The sequence below is a fragment of the Mirounga leonina genome, unplaced genomic scaffold, assembly GCF_011800145.1.
Source record: "Mirounga leonina isolate KUSES-001 unplaced genomic scaffold, KU_Mleo_1.0 Mir_114, whole genome shotgun sequence".
Taxonomy (NCBI): Eukaryota; Metazoa; Chordata; class Mammalia; order Carnivora; family Phocidae; genus Mirounga; species Mirounga leonina.
In genome coordinates this window covers 2,836,747-2,855,755 of record NW_023270265.1, presented here as the reverse complement: position 1 = coordinate 2,855,755, position 19,009 = coordinate 2,836,747, and the positions used below count along the sequence as shown (strand labels likewise).

The window sequence follows — 19,009 nt, the reverse complement described above, 5'->3', positions numbered from 1 at the left end:
AACGTCTATATAACACAAACTTTAAAATACAATTATAAAATTCAAGGCAGGGCGCCTGGGTGCCTCAGTCGATTAAGCGTCTGCCTTCAGCTCAGGTCATGATCCCAGAGTCCTGGGATCGAGCCCCACATTGGGCTCCCTGCTCAATGGGAAGCCTGCTTCTCCCTCTCCCACTCCCCCTGCTTGTGTTCCTTCTCTTGCTGTGTCTCTCTCTGTCAAATAAATAAATAAAATCTTAAATAAATAAATAAATAAAATGCAAGGCAGAGAGCAGCAGCATTTGATTAGAAGAAAAACCTATAATTGAGTACAATATGCTTAGTGTGTGCCATTATGTCAGAGTATAACACATTACTTACTTCATATTAGATCTGTATACTCAATACTGAAAGAATTCTGGGAATCCACATAAGAAAAAATATTTCAAAGGTCTCATTTGAGACAATAATTATATTTAAATTACAGAAATAGTAATGAAGGCAGATTGGATCCTTTTAGCTTCTTAACTGGATTCTTATAAGTAACATACTATTTATTAAAAAATGAAATTAGTTTAGAAATGAAATCAGTTTCCTAAAATTATTCAGTGATAATAGAAAAATATTTTAGTTAAAATTTTATGTCAGGAAAGCTGTATTTTAAAATGCTATTTATCTACAATTTAAACATTAATAAAAGCATTTTTAAAATAGATTTATACCTTTTAGATAAAAGTGTAAGCAAAGACATGGATGCTTACAAAGGAAATTGATTTGAATGTTGCAAAAGACAGTGAAGGAATACACAAAGAGCAACAGAAGATAAAGTCAGAAAGGCCAGGGGAGTCAAGAATGCAAAAGGCCTTGAATGGGGCAGGTGAGGAGTCAGGGTGGGGTGGGGACAGATGATGGGTAATGAAGATTTCCTTGAAAGAAAGGAATAACAAGCTTGTGTGAAAATTTAAAGGAAAGTTAATCTGGATAGCAACAATTCAACAACAGTCAAAAGCAGAAAAGAAAAACGTAAAGGAGAGTACGAGAGGAAGGCAAATAAGGACAGTAAATGATGACAGAGAAATCCAACAAGGAAAATTTTTAGGAAGATACTTAAAGGTATTGAATGCTATCAATGGATAAAGAAAGGATGAGCAAAAGCCACTGGATTTGATGATTAAGAGAAAGTACTTATGGGATAAAGGTAAAAAAAAAAAAAGTCAGCTGTTAAAGAATGGTGAGAAAGTAGGGGTAAAAATTATAAATTATTTTGGAAGATTTATCAATGAAAAATAATAGACTCATCTGAAATTTACTGATTTACTGAGCAATTATTGTGTTCCAGGCACCACACTAAAAGCTTTATGTATATTAACTCAATTATTATCATTTTTTTCCTTGTATCAAACCTATGAGGTAGAGACTGTTATTCTCATTTTTATGAATAAAAAAGGCAAAATAGGCATGTGAAGAAATGTCCCCCCAGGTCATACAGTTTATATGTGATGGAGCTTAGATTCCAATGACTAGAGATAGTGCCCCTCGTTTGAATAGGTAATTGAAAAGAATAGAGAAGAAAGATATTTTACTGGGGGGAGAGGAGTGGTAGAGTTGTTTTTAAGAACAGCGTTAAGTTGAAGCATTTTTGATCTTTAACAAGAAGGATCTGGAGAAAGAGAGGAATGAAGAAGCAAGATAAGGAGGAGGATTAGAAAGAACAAGGAACCAGAGAAGTTAGGGCAGTGGGAACCAGAAGGAAAGAAGAGTTAAGCTTATAAACGGAAGAAATAACCATGAAAATGTAAAGGAAACTTCTTTTAAAATTACAAAAGGGGTACTGAAATATTCAACTACAACTGAGGGACTAACCACTTCCATCATGTAAACTTTAAAAAGTTTAAAAAGAAAAAAAATTTTTTCTATTACTTTCAAATTGAATATTAAAAGAATATTAAAAAATTAACTTTGAGGTAGGAGTCATGTATATTTGGATTTGAAGGGTTTATTGCCCTTATAAACTCTGAGATATTAAGAATTTTCCAGTATAATTGTTTCTTATTACTTTAAAGTATTGCTAATGAAATTCTAATAAAAATGTTTCCTTATTATAATAACATAATATTTTCTCATTATTTAAAAACCCCAATCCATTTATTCTTTACCAATATTCAACTGTTCTAAAAGGTAACAAGTCTTAGTCTTAGGTGATGTTATTTTTTAAATGTTTTCACCTTACTTTTTTAACCAACTACCATGTCACTTGCAAACTATGAACATCCAAGCTGTTTCCTTTGCTATTTTTGTCACTTGGAGAATTAAAATGAACAGTTTATATAGCATCTTGTCTCCATAGTAATATGTATGTACTTGCTTTTTAGTCTTTCATTTAATGAGGAGCGTTTAAAGCTAACCCCCCTCCCATCTCTCCCCAAACTGTTCCAGCATGAAATAAAAACCTCCCAGAGCTAGCATTCTGCCAGCTGTGGATTAACCACAGACAGCCACAGAATGGTCTACACAAATAGTAACCTGGTCAAATAATTAGGCTTCTCACCAACTTTGGACTGAAAATTTGATCTGTGCTAAATACATCTGATTGTAATTTAAGGTACTGAACAGTATGCCCCTGGAGTCCAAATTTGGCCTCATTCCAAATGTGTGTATGTGTGTTTTACTTTAAAATGCAACCCAAGAGTATTGTGATGTGGACAATATAACTTCCATTTTGTCAATTTTATAAAGAATATATAAAAAACTATCAGCTTTTAAATGAGGGAGATTCACAATTTAAATTAATTCCATTTTTGAATAGTCTCTTGTTTTACTTTAAGTAAATATTTAGTATTTAAACAATTTAGGATTTGTGTTCCGTTATAGTGCAAAGACTTAAAATTGATGCCAACCATAACTTTTCTTCCTAGATTTATATCCTTTGCTAGGCGACACATTCTAGACTGTATTATCATGAAAAATAAAAACAGTGCCATTATAAAAAATTTTTTTCAAGTGTCAGGTTTGCAATAAAAACAGGCCAATAGTTTATATGGCTATAGATTAGAAAAATACTCTATATAATCAACAAACTCTTGTGATTTTTCTGATTAGGGGTTTCAGTCTATACAACAGTTAATCCTATTACTCTTTGTCCGTATGAGCACCAGAAGGCAAAGCAGATTCTAACACTTAAGAGATCTGATAATATTAATCACTATTGAGAGTGAGGCAAGACGATTTTATCCATTAAAATGGTAAACAAAACAGAATAAAAAGGTAGGAATAGGAGGAATGGGGAAAGACTAAGGCAGAGCAAAAGAACCATTTTTGCATCGCCAGACTTAATACTTAGAAATCTCAAATACATGTGTTTGAACTGCACGGGTCCACTTACGCATGGATTTTTTTGGATAAATATAGTACAGTCCTATAAATGTATTTTCTCTTCCTTATAATTTTCTTAATAACATTTTCTTTTCTCTAGCTTACTTTATTATAATATGTATTTAATAGACTGTTGATGTTATCGGTAAGGCTTCTGGTCAACAGTGGTTAACTATTATCAGTAGTTAAGTTTTGGGTGAGTCAAAAGTTAATACGCACATTTTTTGACTGTGCAGGGTGCTGGCACCCCTAACCCCTGTGTTCTTCAAGAATCAACTGTACATAGGGCGCCTGGGTGGCTCAGTTGGTTAAGCGACTGCCTTCGGCTCAGGTCATGATCCTGGAGTCCCGGGATTGAGTCCCGCATCGGGCTCCCTGCTCGGCAGGGAGTCTGCTTCTCCCTCTGACCCTCCCCCCTCTCATGTGCTCTCTCTCTCCTCTCATCCTCTCTCTCAAATAAATAAATAAAAAATCTTTAAAAAAAAAAAAAAGAATCAACTGTACATAAATTTGTCATCCAACTACTCTAAGTATTTCTTGGTGTAGTTTAATTTTTTTAAAAGATTTATTTATTTATTTGACAGAAAGAGAGAGAGAGAGAGAGAGAGCACAAGCGGGGGAGAGGGAGAAGCAGGCTTCCTGCTGAGCAGGGAGCCCCATGCGGGCTTGATCCCAGACCATGGGGGTTCATGAGCTGAGCCAATGCAGCCGCTTAACCAACTGAGCCACCCAGGCGCCCCTCTTGGTGTAGTTTAATTGCTACACAGGAGGATGTAAGAATTAAACCGTTTAATATACTAAAAGATAAGGAAAGGAATTGCTCTTCTTGCTCTTTACCAGTATATACTTTAATTCAGGAAAATCATTTGGTGTTCTTTTTAATTGTCCTTACCTAAGAGCACAAATTCTTGTTATTATTTCCATTAACAATTATCTAAAGAATAGAGGTATGTGTGTGTGCACACGTGCTCATATACTTTGTAAATTTTAGGGATTTTTGGAAGTATAAAAATAAACGCAAACAAAAGACCAGGAAAACGTCTACAGTAAATATGACACAGTGTTAATATCTTTAGTCTATAAAGAGTTTTAAAAATAGATTAAGAATTAAACAAACATGAGGACACCAATAGATAAATGAGCCAAGAACATGAAAATGCATTCCATTAAAAGCAAAAAAGAAATATACTGGTAAATAAATATATAGACAAGTATTCCTTTCTAGCAATTAAAGAAATAACATGGTGAAGAAAGGTTCTTCAGTGATGAAGAAAGGTTGGTGAAATTAATATATTAATACTGCCGGTGGGAGTGCAACTGACACTTTCTCAGAAAATAATTTGAAAATACACATGAGGAACCACAAACAAATTCATACTCTTTGACCCAATAATTCTATTTTTGAGAGTCTACTTTAAGGAAATAATCTAAAATATGGGAAAATATTAATTCATGAACATATCAGTACACTTTTACTGAAAATCTGGAAACAGTGTAAATACTTAATGATTGAGAAAGAAATAGTCAAGAAAGAATTGGCATATTCTTTCTATTTTTCCACTCTAAACCTGGCTGTTGATAATTAAAAATGTGGCTAGTTAAAAAAAAAATGTTACTAGTTCAACTGAAGATCTGAATGTCAAATTTTATTTAATTTTAATTTATATGTAAGAAGACATGTAGCTAATGAGCACGTGCAATGTGGCTAGTGTGACTGTGGAACTTGATTTTAATTTAATTTATTTAAATTTAGAAATAGAAGCTGCTAAACATAATTTTATTGTTTTGATAGGTCTACATTTCATTTTGATCATTGACAATTTAGTGACTGAACTGATTGCTGTAAATTTAAGATAGACAGCAATTTTAAAGGCTTAGTATAAACAAAAGAATGTCAAGAATATAATAATTTTATATAATTACATGTTGAAATGAAAAATATTTTAGTTAATATTAAGATAAAATACATTATTAACATTAATTTTACCTGTTTCTTTTTACTTTTTCAATGTGGCTACTAGAAAATTTTCAACTATATGTGACATATTTCCATTGGAAACTGCTGCTCTAGAGGACACTTTGAAAATTTTTAAGATTATGATTATGAAAACTAAGTGGAAAAGTGGAAAATGTTTACACCACATAAATGTTAAATGAAACATAAAGCATACAAATAGTGTGCACAAAATATGGTTAAAAACTACACTAAATCAAAAGGAAAAAAATGGAAGAGAATACACCCAGATTAAAATGGTTAAATGTGAGTAGAAAAATTATGGATAATTTTAATTTTTTTTTAATTTTTCAGATTTTGGTGATGCCATTCAATTCTCTTCTGATAAAAATTATTTAAAAGACAAAATATTTTGTTACTTGAAGTATATCTCTACACAAACAAGAGATGTTTATAAATGGTGAGAAGCTTAATTCAATAAACAAGAGTCAGCAGAGAAACAGCTGGGAGTAAGTCTATTTTGCTTCTTCAAGTAGATGGCAGAAAAAAGGAAAAAACTAAGTATGAGACTGGTGACTTTGGTAAACCTAAATCACTAGTCACAACAGCAAAAGAGAAAATTAAGAAGGAAGTGTGGTAACAGAAAAATATTTGGCCAACCAAAGAGTGCTCCCAAACCTAGACTACCAATGATGAGAGGGCTGAGAGTTTCAGATGCTGAGTCTGAAGACATACCACTGTTGTCTGTTCTAAAGAACGTATTCAGTCTGTTTTCCATTGCACGATGAAGGTGCCATACATAGAACACTTGTCAGAGAATGAGGTTGAAAGAATGAATAAATGAGAAGCAAAAAAACAAATACAACCACCAAATAGTATGTTTTCTTCTTCTTAATAGGATCTACATGTTTTGTACATCTCCCAGAGAGTGTGAAATGTATTTCCTTATAGGAGAGAGAGGATCAAATATGAATTATGACAAAGCATAGTTCCTATGTGCTTGTAAGGAAAATACTGACTTTGACAACCATTAAGATAATGTATAAATTGTTTACAATACAATGTTATGTCATGCACTACACTTCATACCAATGATAGCAATAGAATCACTAAAAGAAAAAAGCCAAAACAAATGCATTAGCAAATACTTGTTACCACTGACTGAATGTAATGCATCAATGGAACAAAATAATTTGCCTAGGTCTTCCTGCCTATGTGGCTCCTTTTGGAAGCATCAGTGAAATCACTCATTCCATATATATTTTAATCTTTAGGGATTAAAATACCTGCAATCTTAACTATTCTATGACTGTAGAAGTTAGCTTTTCTTCCCTCTGAAATAATCCCCTGAAAAAGCATGTAACAGGAGGCAGCAAGACATAGTGGAAAGAAGATAGGTTTTAGAGGGACATACATAAGATATTAATCACAGCTTTGCTGGAAGTGAAAGGCAGTGTTAGACATCCTGCAAGTCCATTTCTAGGGGAAAAGATAAGCAAAACATGGTAAATGCACACTATTATACAGAGATTAAAAGCAATAAACCAGAAATATATACATCGACTGGACAAGCTATATAGTTCATACTTTTATACACTGTGCATAATGTAAACACACATCTAAAAAAATGATACATTTTTCAAGGATGTAAAACTCATATCAAACACATTAGAGTTCCCATGGTGAGAAGAGGAACAGGATTAGGGATCAGGAATGATAAGAAAAATAAAATAATAAGATAGGAGCCATGTCTAAGCCAGATGAAAATAATTTGACAGGATTCACTCAATTCTCAGCATCAGAGAGTTTAAACAAACCAGTATACTTACTTACTTATTTATAAGCAAACTCTACACCCAGCGTGGGGCTTGAACTCAACAACCCTGAGACCAAGAGTTGCATGTTCTACTGACTGAGCCATCCAGATACCCCAACAGCATACTTATTTTTAACAGTTTTGCCAATCTGACTACTATTTAACTGTGATTTGGGGTTATGTAACTTCCCTAGGCCTCACCTCATTGCTCTCATCTGAAAAATGGGAATGGTAACACCTATCAATATCATTGTAAGACCTAAATGAGTGCTTAATACAATGTTTGTCATGTTATATGCACTTCACACGTTTCCATTTTATTATTACTATTTCTGTAGTAATACGAAGAACATTAGAAAGTTGTTTTGTTTTTGCATGAATGGTGAGTTCTACAGTTATAACTCTTAGTTACAATACTGAACAAAAGTATGCTCTTTAACATCAATATACAGTTTGGTATTTCCTTTGAAATATAAAAACATAAAACAAAATCCATCATTCCCTTTCCAAAAGCTCTGCCTCCTCTCTTTCCTTGATTTAATCATCCTATATCCTGCTGACAGATTAATCACCCTAATCACTCTTCTTTTCCTAGCAAATTAAATCCAAATGCCTCACACCCCAGCATTCAAAACTCTCCACAAAATACTCCAACTTCCACAGTAAGCCAGCTGTAACCTCTATTACTCCACAACATATGTCTTTGCTTCAATCATAATGATTTGCTTCTCCCAAAATAAGTCTTCTGACTCTTTATATTGTTCTTTCTATCCGAAATATCCACTACCCATACCTGTTGGAATTTACCACTCCATCAAGGCCCTTTTAAATCTACATTTAAATCTGAATTTCATCCCACAAAGATTTAACTACGTTCCCACCAAGATGTCTCATTCCTCTTTGAACCTCCTTAATATGTAATATGAATTTTATTCTGTTTATTTTTAAACAACTTGCATTTGCCTTATCTCCCTTACCTGGCTGTAAATAACCTTAAGGGCCAGTGTACTTTTTAAAATGTTTGCTCCAGTACAAAGCACAGTGTGTACAGTTTACAGATAGTTTAAAAATATCTGGTTAAATTTTTATTGAGATTCCATCTAGATTCCCATGTAACTGGAATGCTATTTTGAAAAAAAGAAAAGAAAAAAGAACTGTTGCATCTTCACATGCAAAGAGAAGAGTATATTCATTTCAGAGTTGGACAACTCTTTAGTTCAGAGGATCTGAAACTTTCTCAGTTCCTAGCACCCTTAGGGTATAAGTAATTTTTTTCATGGTGCTCTAAGACAGGCCTAACAGTTCTAGGTGGTTTTTTTGTTTTGTTTTGTTTTTAACAGTCAGGTCCAAATAACCTAATAAGTACTGATAATGGAAATAAGTACTGAAAATGGAAATAATTTACCCTACACAAGAGAAGTAAATCTGAGTATAAGGGTGGCATTCTGGGGAGCAGAAGTAAGAGGATTTTACAGAAATGCACTCTGACTGGATGATGGCAGTGGGGTACCCTGAAAGTAAAATACAACCAATGAAAACTTGCCTGTGGCTGGGATGCCCTAACAACTTTAGTAGTGATGATACCTAGTAATCAATTTTCATTTGTTTTCTAACCTATGTAGTGTTAAAATCCCTCTCTGCTAACCTAAATTTGCCATAAAAATTAGCTCTTCACCTTCCAAATGTGTAAATAATTTTTCATTTTATGCTCAATAAAGTTTGGATTTAAGAATTATTATTATTTTTGTCCTCAAATCCAATGTTTAATGTCCAATTTTTAAAAAAGATTTTATTTATTTATTTGAGAGAGAGCAGAGTGAGAGTGACCAGAGCCAAAGGCAGACGCTTAACTGACTGAGCCACCCAGGCACCCATATCCAATCAATTTTTAACTCTGTAGTAACTCTTCCAAATATGCCATCTTTCTCATTAAAACAACATTAGTATTAACTTCCCATTAATATACCCTCATTACTTTATAAACACTACTGCAACAGTTTCCTGTTTTGGCAAAATTCCTTTGCTCAAAGACCTTAAATGACTCATTTCTTAATAATACATTTAAGTTCCTGACATGGCATTAAAAATTCTCTAATCTATCTTTCCTACATTACCTCTGATGATTCACCTTCATGAAACTCTTATTCTGACCACATGGGTCTTCTAGCTAGCCTAAGTAGAAATCCTATATTTTCCTATATACTTTCATTTGCTGGTGATATTTATTCACTCTCTAGAATCTGTTCTTTACCTTCCACTTAGTCAACAAAAGCAAGGGTTGGCAAATGTTTTTTGTTAAAGGCCCAATAGAAAATATTTTAGGTTTGTGGGGCATATGATTTCTACTGCAAAAACTCAACTTTACTATTGTAGAGCTAAAGCAGTTATAGACAATACATAAAAGACTGAGCATGGCTGTGTTTGAATAAAACTTTATTCACAATAATAGGCAGTGGGTGAAATCTGGCCCAAGGGTCATATTTGCTGACTCTTGAACTAAAGGAAAGAAAGAAACACACACTACTAAGTGGAAATGAAAACAACCACTAAAATACAAAGAAAGTTGGTAGAGAATATTAGCAGGAAATCCAATGTAGGGCGGTAATGACTGTTAGCTTCCTCGCAATAATAAAGAGCATGAAGAAATTGAAGGTTAAAGTGGGTTTAGAGAGAGAATGAAACCATAATTACATTTCCAGATGTCCTATCTTGAATTGAGAACATCTGACTATTTTCTGAGGTTAGCACTAAGACAACACAAGTTGCTACATTTGAGTAGTACACCCAATTTCCATAGCATACTGATATCTTGTTTTAGGTGTTGTTGGTCCCCATCTGCACCCGCCCATCCCACTCAATGCTTCTCCCTAGAAGTAGAGGAAGTGGTGGAATGTGTTAATAAAGCTAACCAATGTTTTTGAAGACAATTTTTGAATTTTTAAAAACAAATCATAATTGGAGTGCCTGGCTTGATCATCTGGGTGAGCATGTGATGCCTGATCTTAGGGTTGTGAGTTCAAGTCTCATGTTGGGCACAGAGATTACTTAGAAAAACAAACAAACAAATCATAATTGTGGTAGAAGCTTGGGGTTCACAAACCAGGCAACTGTAGACTATAGTTAAAATACAGGGTGGCTTCTTTGATTGCCAAGGCATTACAGAGAGCAGTGCTCTTCTAATTCAAACTTTGGCCTGCTTCTTGGCAAATTACTAAAATAAACACTGCTATTCTCACTTTTTAAAAAAGTAACTGGCACAAATGAGCTATCTTTCTTTGTCTTTATTTTTATGTAGAAGTAAAAACTGGAGTAAGTAAATCCCCCTGAAATACAAAAAATAGCAACAGATAATATAGTAGCATGTTATAGTTAAAAAAAAGAAATGACTGGACTAGAAATTCTAGTCTAGGTTTTAAACAAGCTACTTTGAAACATTTGAGCAATATATTTAATCTTGAGCTCTGGTTTCTTCAATTAAAAAATAGACGAAAGGTTGGATGGATGATCTTCAGAGACACTTCCATCTCAAAAATAGAATTCAGGGATGCCTGGCTGTCTCAGTCAGTAGGGCATGTAACTCTTGATCTTGGGGTTGTAAGTTCAAGAACACACTGGGTACAGAGTTTACTTAAAATAAATAAAGGGCCATTAAAAAAATAGAACTCAAGTTTAAAATTAACAACTGTTAACTGAGGTGAAATTCATATAACATAAAATTAACCATTTTTATTTATCTTTTTAAAAGATTTATGATTAGAGAGTGAGTGCGCATGTGTGGGGCAGGGGGAGGGGCAGAGGAAGAGAGAATCTCAAGCAGACTCCCTGCTGAGAGCAGAGCCCAACTCAGAACTCGATCCCACGACCCTGAGATCATGATCTGAGCCAAAATCAAGAGTTGACGCTTAACCAACTGAGCCACCCAGGTGTCCCAAAATTAACCACTTTAAAGTGAACAATTCAATGTCATTTAATACATTAACAATGTTGTACACCATCACCTCCATTTAGTTTCGAGACGTTTTCATCACCCCAAAAAAGAAACCCCCTTAACTCATTAAGAAGTTACTCCTAGCCACTGGCAACTGCTAATCTATTTTTTGTTTCTCTGGATTTATGTATTCTGGGTTTTCATATAAATGGAATCATACATTATATGATCTTTTCTGTCTGGCTTCTTTCACTTAGCAGAACATTTCTGAAGTTCATTCATGGTGTAGTATGTTGTATATTTGTTAGTTTTTATGGCCGAATAATATTCCATTGCAAAGACATCTCACAATGTGTTTATCCATCTATCTGGTTAGGGGCATTTGGCTTGCTTCCATAACTTCCATTTTTTTCCATAATATTTTTAGAAGCAATAAATAATATACATGTACATATCAAAAGTGCACTTCGAACATAGGAAAGAGCTAAACTGTCAATAAATACACTTACATTGACCCTGACATTTTCTCCTTTGTGCTGCCAGCAATGGTCGCGGGACATAGTTACGTTACATACACACACATGTACACACATGTCAAAAGGAAAGGAAGGATTGCTTTTAGACTTGAATAATTTCTTTACTGCTGAAGTCAACACTGATTGCTACCTGATTAATATCCAGCCACTCAAAACAGTAGCACAAGAAGTCAAAAAGGTATAGATAACTCATGACACTAGCTATGAAAACTTTATGATATTGAAAGTTTGTATGTTAATGAAATATTATTTTTCAGATCATATATTACTTAGACTTTGCCTTCTGGCTATTAAGTTATATGACTTGATATAATTTTTAAGATAAGAAAAGTGACTAAAATGCATTTTTAATACTGATATAGGGCAGTAGTTTTCTTTTTTTTTTTTTTTTAAGATTTTATTTATTTGACAAAGAGAGCAGCAGAGGGAGAGGGAGAAACAGACACCCCGCTGAGCAAGGAGCCCAATATGGGGCTTGATCCCAGGACCCTGAGATCATGACCTGAGCTGACAGCAGCCACTTAACCAACTGAGCCACCCAGGCGCCCCTAAGACAGTAGATTTCAAAGTGTAATTCCTGAATCAGCAGCTATAGTATCACTAGGAACTTGGTAAAAATGAAAAACTTAGGTCCTACCCCAGACCTATGCAATCAGAAAATGTGGGTGGGCATAGCAATCTGTTTTCACAAGCCCTCCAGGTGGTTTTCATCCATGTTAAAGTATGAAAACCACTGATCTAGAATAATAAAAGATCCATTCATTATCCTTAAGACTCTTATCCAACATAGAGAAACTAAAAATCTTTATGAAGATGGCAAAAAGGGACCCACTAAAAATATAAAACCTGTCTGCAGTGGAGGAAAAACAGGTTGTATCATTTTGTTCCAAGAGGTAGTTCTAACATTATCTAGATCAAAAATTAGGATTAATTCTAGATATGTCTCCTGAGGCCAGGGAAACAAAAGCAAAAATAAACTAATGGGGACTACATCAAAATAAAAATCTTCTGCATAGCAAAGGAAATAATCAACAAAACTAAAAGATAACCTCTGAATGGGAGAAGATATTTGCAAATGACGTATCTAATAAAGGGTTAGTATCCAAAATATATAAAGAATTGATACAACTCAATACCAAAAAACCAAATAATACAATTAAAAAATGGGCAGAAGACATGAACAGACATTTCTCCAAAGAAGACATGGAGTTGGCCAGCCAACAGACACATAAAAAGATGCTCAACATTACTCATCATTAGGGAAATGCAAATCAAAACCACAATATCACTGCACACCTGTCAGGATGCTTAAAATCAAAAACACAAGAAACGAGTGTTGGTGAGGATGTAGAGAAAAAGGAACCCTTGTGCACTGTCAGTGGGAATGCAAACTGGAGCAAGCCACTGTAGAAAACAGTATGGAGGTTCCTCAAAAAATTAAAAGAACAACTGTATGATCCAGTAATCACATTACTGGGTACTTACCCAAGGAATATGAAAAACCTAATTAAAAATGATATAGGTATGCCTATGTTTATAGTAGTATTATTTATAATAGCCAAATTACGGAAGCAGCCCAAGTCTCCATTGACAGATGAATGGATAAAGATGTGGTATATATATATACAATGGAATATTATTCAGCCATAAAAAAGAATGAAATCTTGCTATTTGCAACAACATGAGTGGATCTAGAGAGTATAATGTTAAGCAAAATAAGTCAGTCTGAGAAAGACAAATACTATATGATTTCCCTCATATGTGGAATTTAAGAAACAAAACAAAGGGGAAAAAATAGACAAACCAAAAAACTGACCCATAATTATAGAGAACAATCAGGTGGTTACCAGGGAGGAGTTGGGTGGGAGGATGGGTAAAATAGTGAAGGATATTAAGAGTATACTTATCTTGACGAGCTCTGAGTAACATACAGAGTTGCTGAATCACTATATTGTACACTTGAATCACTATATTGTACACCTGAAACTAATATAACACTCTATGTTAACTATAATGTAATTAAAATAATTTTTACCAAAATTAGTTTGCCTATAACTATGACATTGGCCCAAACACAGCCATTCTACTATTATTTGGTCCATTTATTGGGCTTTCAAATTATTTCCCATGAAAAGAGGGTTCTGCAGCTAAAATATTTAAAATTAAACCTCAGAGAGGTTGCTCTACTTGTCCAAGGTCATACAACTAATGATTTGAGGAGGCACTAGAATTCCAGTCTACCGTCTCATATCTGCTTACTTGTTTATATTCACCGATGCTATGTTCTATAAATAATGAAACAACTTAAAAAAAAAAGGTCAAGGAGAATATAACTCAGATTGGGTTAAACTTGGGGGTAAAATGAAATACACAGCACAGGAATCTTGAATTAACTCTGAATCTAGTTCTAAGTTTCTTGACAGCCAAAGCAAAAAGTAAGACATCCAGTTACCTGGATGGGAGAAGTTACCTGGCTTTCATTCTTGAAGAGATGAAAAATAACATTTCTGTATGAGAAACATTTGTTTTTTTTTTTTATAGATTTTATTTATTTACTTGACAGAGAGAGAGCACAAGCAGGGGGAGCAAAAGGCAGAGGGAGAGGGAGAAGCAGACTCCCCGCTGAGCAGGGAGCGCAATGTGGGCCTCGATCCCAGTTTTGGGATCATGACCTGAGCCAAAGGCAAACGCTTAACCAAATGAGCCAGGCACCCCGAGAAATATTTGGTTCTAAAACATACTTGTCATATGGTGTACAACATATAGAACACTGATTAATACAGAAGACTATGCTGTCTGCAACAACTTCTAAATAGGAAGTTCAGTCTATTTATTGTAACACTCTTCAGTAAAAGACTATGGCCTTGATATCGAAACAACTCAGTGAAAGCAAAGCAGATGGGAGTAAAGACCAAGTAAATAGTTCTTTGATGTCTGAGCATAAAATTTGGAGTTTTTAGAGTAAGGATAGACTCTATGTTCCTTAAATAATCCTCTCTCAATATCAATACTCTAAAGCAGGGTGAGAAAACAGTTGAAGAGTAGACAATTTCAAGTTGTACTTTTTTTTTAATAAAATCTTTTTCTTAAAATTTTATTTTATTATGTTATGTTAGTCACCATACATTACATCATTAGTTTTTGATGTAGTGTTCCATGATTCATTGTTTGCGTATAACACCCAGTGCTCCATTCAGTAAGTGCCTTCCTTAATACCCATCATCGGGCTATCCCATCCCCCCACTTCCCTCCCCTCTAAAACCCTCAGTTTGTTTCTCAGGTTGTACTTTTTTCTAAGAGTCTTCTCATTTGGTACATGTTTCATAATACCAGGCCACCCACTCTATTATATAAAGAATAATCAAATTATTTGTCATGGGAATCTGCTTAGTGGTAAAATCTTTATGATTTATATACGGTAAATGTCAATATAAGAAGATATACATTACTGTTCTATAACACAATTTGCTCAAAGAGATTTTCACCAACTATTCTAGGTAGTACTACAATGTACTCAAACTTGTCGTTTTTATATGGCTTTATTTATTTTTAAACATAACATTCATCACTACCCAACATTATGTTATACATTCACTTCTTTATTTTATTTGTTCTCTCTGCTATTGGAATGTAGTATCTAGCAGGGCAAGAACATCTGTTTTATTCATTATTGCATCCCTAGAGCAATGCCTGGCATGTAGTTAGAAAAATATTTTAAATATTTTTTGAATGAATGAGTTTACTTAGACTGGAGAGAGGGGTGGAAAAAGAGATGGTATAAAGTTAAAACATATTAATTTGAGAACACTAGGTAGCTGAAGCAACGGCTGCCACCTATATTTATCTCTCTCCAAGACAGTACAGAACAAGGATGGAAAAATAAATCTACAAAAAAACATGCCCTCAGCATAACCTGAAGACAAAAAAGAATGCCCAAACATCAAAATAACTACAATTAAAAAGAGAAAAACCACCAAGTTCCATTGTAAGATCTCCTACATTCATGCCCCACCCCCACCTATCATGAGGCCTTGTGGAGAGCAAAGGTAGTTTGAGAAAACCTCTTGGGTAAAGAGAATTTGGTAACTGGGCTAAAGGTCAAACTAAAACTACTGTCAGAAGGGTGATATCCATCCTAAATATGAAAATATTAAACAGGTATGCAAGTAGATCCGAGGAGGAAATTAAAAGTACACTAACTTTAAAGGGGTGTTCTTTAAAATGCACATTTCCTGAGGAAGAGAAAAAAGGCAAAAAAGAAGCCCCTCTGGCAACTGAGCAATGAGGATGAAAAGAAAGAAAGGGAAATTTTAGGGTTTTGAAAGAGAGCACAAAGTTGGAGAACTCACAATCTCTAACCTATCCCAGGAGAAAAATACTGAAAACAACTCCTATCCCCACTCCACCAAACAAATCGACTGAAGAATCCGCACTTTGATATACTGATGGAAGAGGGTACTGTGTTTACTAGGAATCATTTAAAGGACCATAATACAGTCTCCCCCCTCCGCCCCCGCCACATACACATAGCCACACTGACCAAGAGAAAGAGTAACAGGTAGCTACGAAACGTCAGAAATGAAAATCAATACATATCAACTGAGGAAAACTCCATCAAGGAAAATCAATCTGAGGCAGGAGAAAATAACAAGGCAATACCACAAATGGAATGAAATATAGTCAAACAAGCATTTGAAGATATGAAAACCCATCATGAATCTGAAATTCCAAAATTAAGAACAGAAATAAACAAAACAACAGAAAGAGAGCTGACTGGCTGACTGAACTCAGCAAAGAGAAAGGAAGACAAAGATAAAATCAATTCAGAAATGAAGAATAAATTACAGGGTGCCCAAGGAAGAATAAACTCAAATGAAAATTTAATAAGGGACACTGAAGAAAGGCAGGAAACTAAAAGAAAATGAAAATGAGATAATAAGGAGGTAAAAAGAGTCAGAGAAGAATAATGGAAATAGAAGACAGGGAAAAGAGGAATAACATTCATACTGTTTGAGTACCCCCTCCCCCAAAATACAAGGGAACAAAGTTAATATTTAAAACTAATATCCAAAAAAACTTTTAAAGAATAAGAAAGACTTGAATCTAGACACTGCAAGGGCCCACTGGATACCTGGGAAAATAAACCCATAATGAGCAACCTGTAGCTGTATCAGAGTGAAACTATTATATTTCAAGAATAAAAACCAGACCTCCAGGTACAACAGTCAAATAATTTATAAAGGCAAAATAATTTGACTGGTTTTAGACTTTTCAAAACCAACATATGAAACAAGGCAACAACTGAGCAGCAAATTTTTTAAAAATTCAAAGGAAGAGTAAACCAAAGATTTTTATATCCAGACAAGCTTTCCATTAAATATAAAGACTAGAAAAACAGATTTCAATACATAGAACTTAGGTAATTCTGTGCCCATGAGTTGTTTTGAGGAGTCTGTTAGAGGAGGAGTTTTGAAATGATGGTAAACATTTAAAAATATATACATGTACATCTATGACTAAAATAAAAATAGAGGTAAGGGTAAAAGAGTAAGGTACAAATTTTATATGTTAGGAAAAGAAGATTATATGGTACAAATTTTATTTGTTAGGATAAAAAGATAATAACGTAAGTAAATGTAACTAAAAATGATACAGAAGGAAACAGAATAAAATAAAGGGCTGTTATATACACGATAGATAAGAGTTAAAGCATACCAACCCAAACAGACAAACCAGACAGTAAAAGGTTAAGTAAAATAACAGGGGACTTAGAAAAGATCATTTAAAAAGATGTAAGTAGGGGTGTCTGAGTCTGCCTTTGGGTCAGGTCATGAACCCAGGGTCCTGGGATTGAGCCCCACATCGGGCTCCCTGCTCAGTGGGGAGTCTGCTTCTCCCTCTCCCTTTGCCCCTCCTCTCTACTTGTTCTCTCTCTCTCTTTTTCTTTCTTTCTCAAATAAGCAAATCTTTTAAAAAAATGTTTAAGTATAAAGGTAACCACTAAAACAAAAATATAAATATAAACCTCTTCCTAATAAACACAGACCACTTCTTTAAAATTTAAAAACAAAATCATGTTTTTCACAGGCAAACTTGATGAGTGAACTGAGAACATTCAAAAAGTCATTTCTCTTGTCTTTAAGAAGGGCTGTATTTGCTCAATGAGCAACAAATACCACTGTTTCTGGCAAATAGTAGGTGATTAATAAATGTATAAGAAATGAGATGAATCTTCATTTTTGGCCATATGTTGGCAGTATGCTATTTTTATTTAGAAATGCTGCTAAAAGAAATGCCACACTTTTGCTCTAATCAAATAGAATATTAGCTATCTCAGACCATAAAACTATTCTTTTTTTTTTAAAGATTTTATTTATTTATTTGACAGAGAGAAAGAGAGAGCGAGAGAGGGAACACAAGCAGAAGGAGTGGGAGAGGGAGAAGCAGGCTTCCTACAGAGCAGGGAGCCCAATGCGGGGCTTGATCCCAGGACCCTGGGATCATGACCTGAGCCGAAGGCAGATGCTTAATGACTGAGCCACCCAGGTGCTCCAATATTATTGATTCTTAAATACTTATTTAAATGGATTAGATTATTTAAAAGTCAGAGATTAAGGAAAACTTCACTTATTATAATTATTTCTAACTACTGATAGATCTTAATGAGAAATAATTAAAAGATGTAGAGCTGTTTTTAAGATAGCATTTCTGATGCCGGAGTATAGATATTTCTACACATTCTCTTCTCAAAAATCACCTCAAAATAACACAGAGAATGAGAAACTAAAACAAAACTCCTTTATAAACAAAACTAGAAGACACTGACAATCATGGATTTTAATATCCGACAGCAGAAAGTACATGGAGAAGCGGTGACAAGATTTGCAGAGTAAAAGACACTGAAGTACAAATTCCAACAAGAAACAAGCTTATTCACCCAAATAACCTTGGGAAGTTCAGAAAACGAAAGTGTCAGGTATCTACTGGGGCTGAAAATTAGGGAAGATGATTAAGAGTAAACTTTCAGATTTCCATTCGCACCCCATAGAGCCAGACAAATATCCTTCCCTTACCTCTGCAAGAAAATGGAAAGAAGGTAGACTAGGAAAGCACTGGAAAAGTTTCAAGCTCAGGAACTCCAAGCATAAAGGAAAACACAGTTCAAGACCAAGTGCTGAAAATAGGCCGGCATGGTTATGTGAAAATCTATATACCAAATAGCCCTTCAAACCCTTTTCCTGACTAGTATTCTGGCTTAAGTTCAGTCAAGCAGAATATTGGAGGATCCCATCTTCTCTGGAGAAACTAAATAGCCCTGAAGAAGACGTTCAAATGATCTCTCCTATGAAAAAGCTGTCTTTTATTCAAATGCCCCAAGAAGTTCAAAAAAGCCTCATTTTGTGCAAGTCTAATCAGGTATTCATT

At 34.4% G+C, this 19,009-nt stretch overlaps 1 protein-coding gene across 4 annotated transcripts in view; it reads right to left on the bottom strand.

Moving 5' to 3' along the window:
* ADK (adenosine kinase) overlaps nt 1-19,009 on the bottom strand; it is a 510,536-nt gene that overhangs the window by 165,704 nt on the left and 325,823 nt on the right. The gene's annotated exons all lie outside the window — the stretch shown is intronic.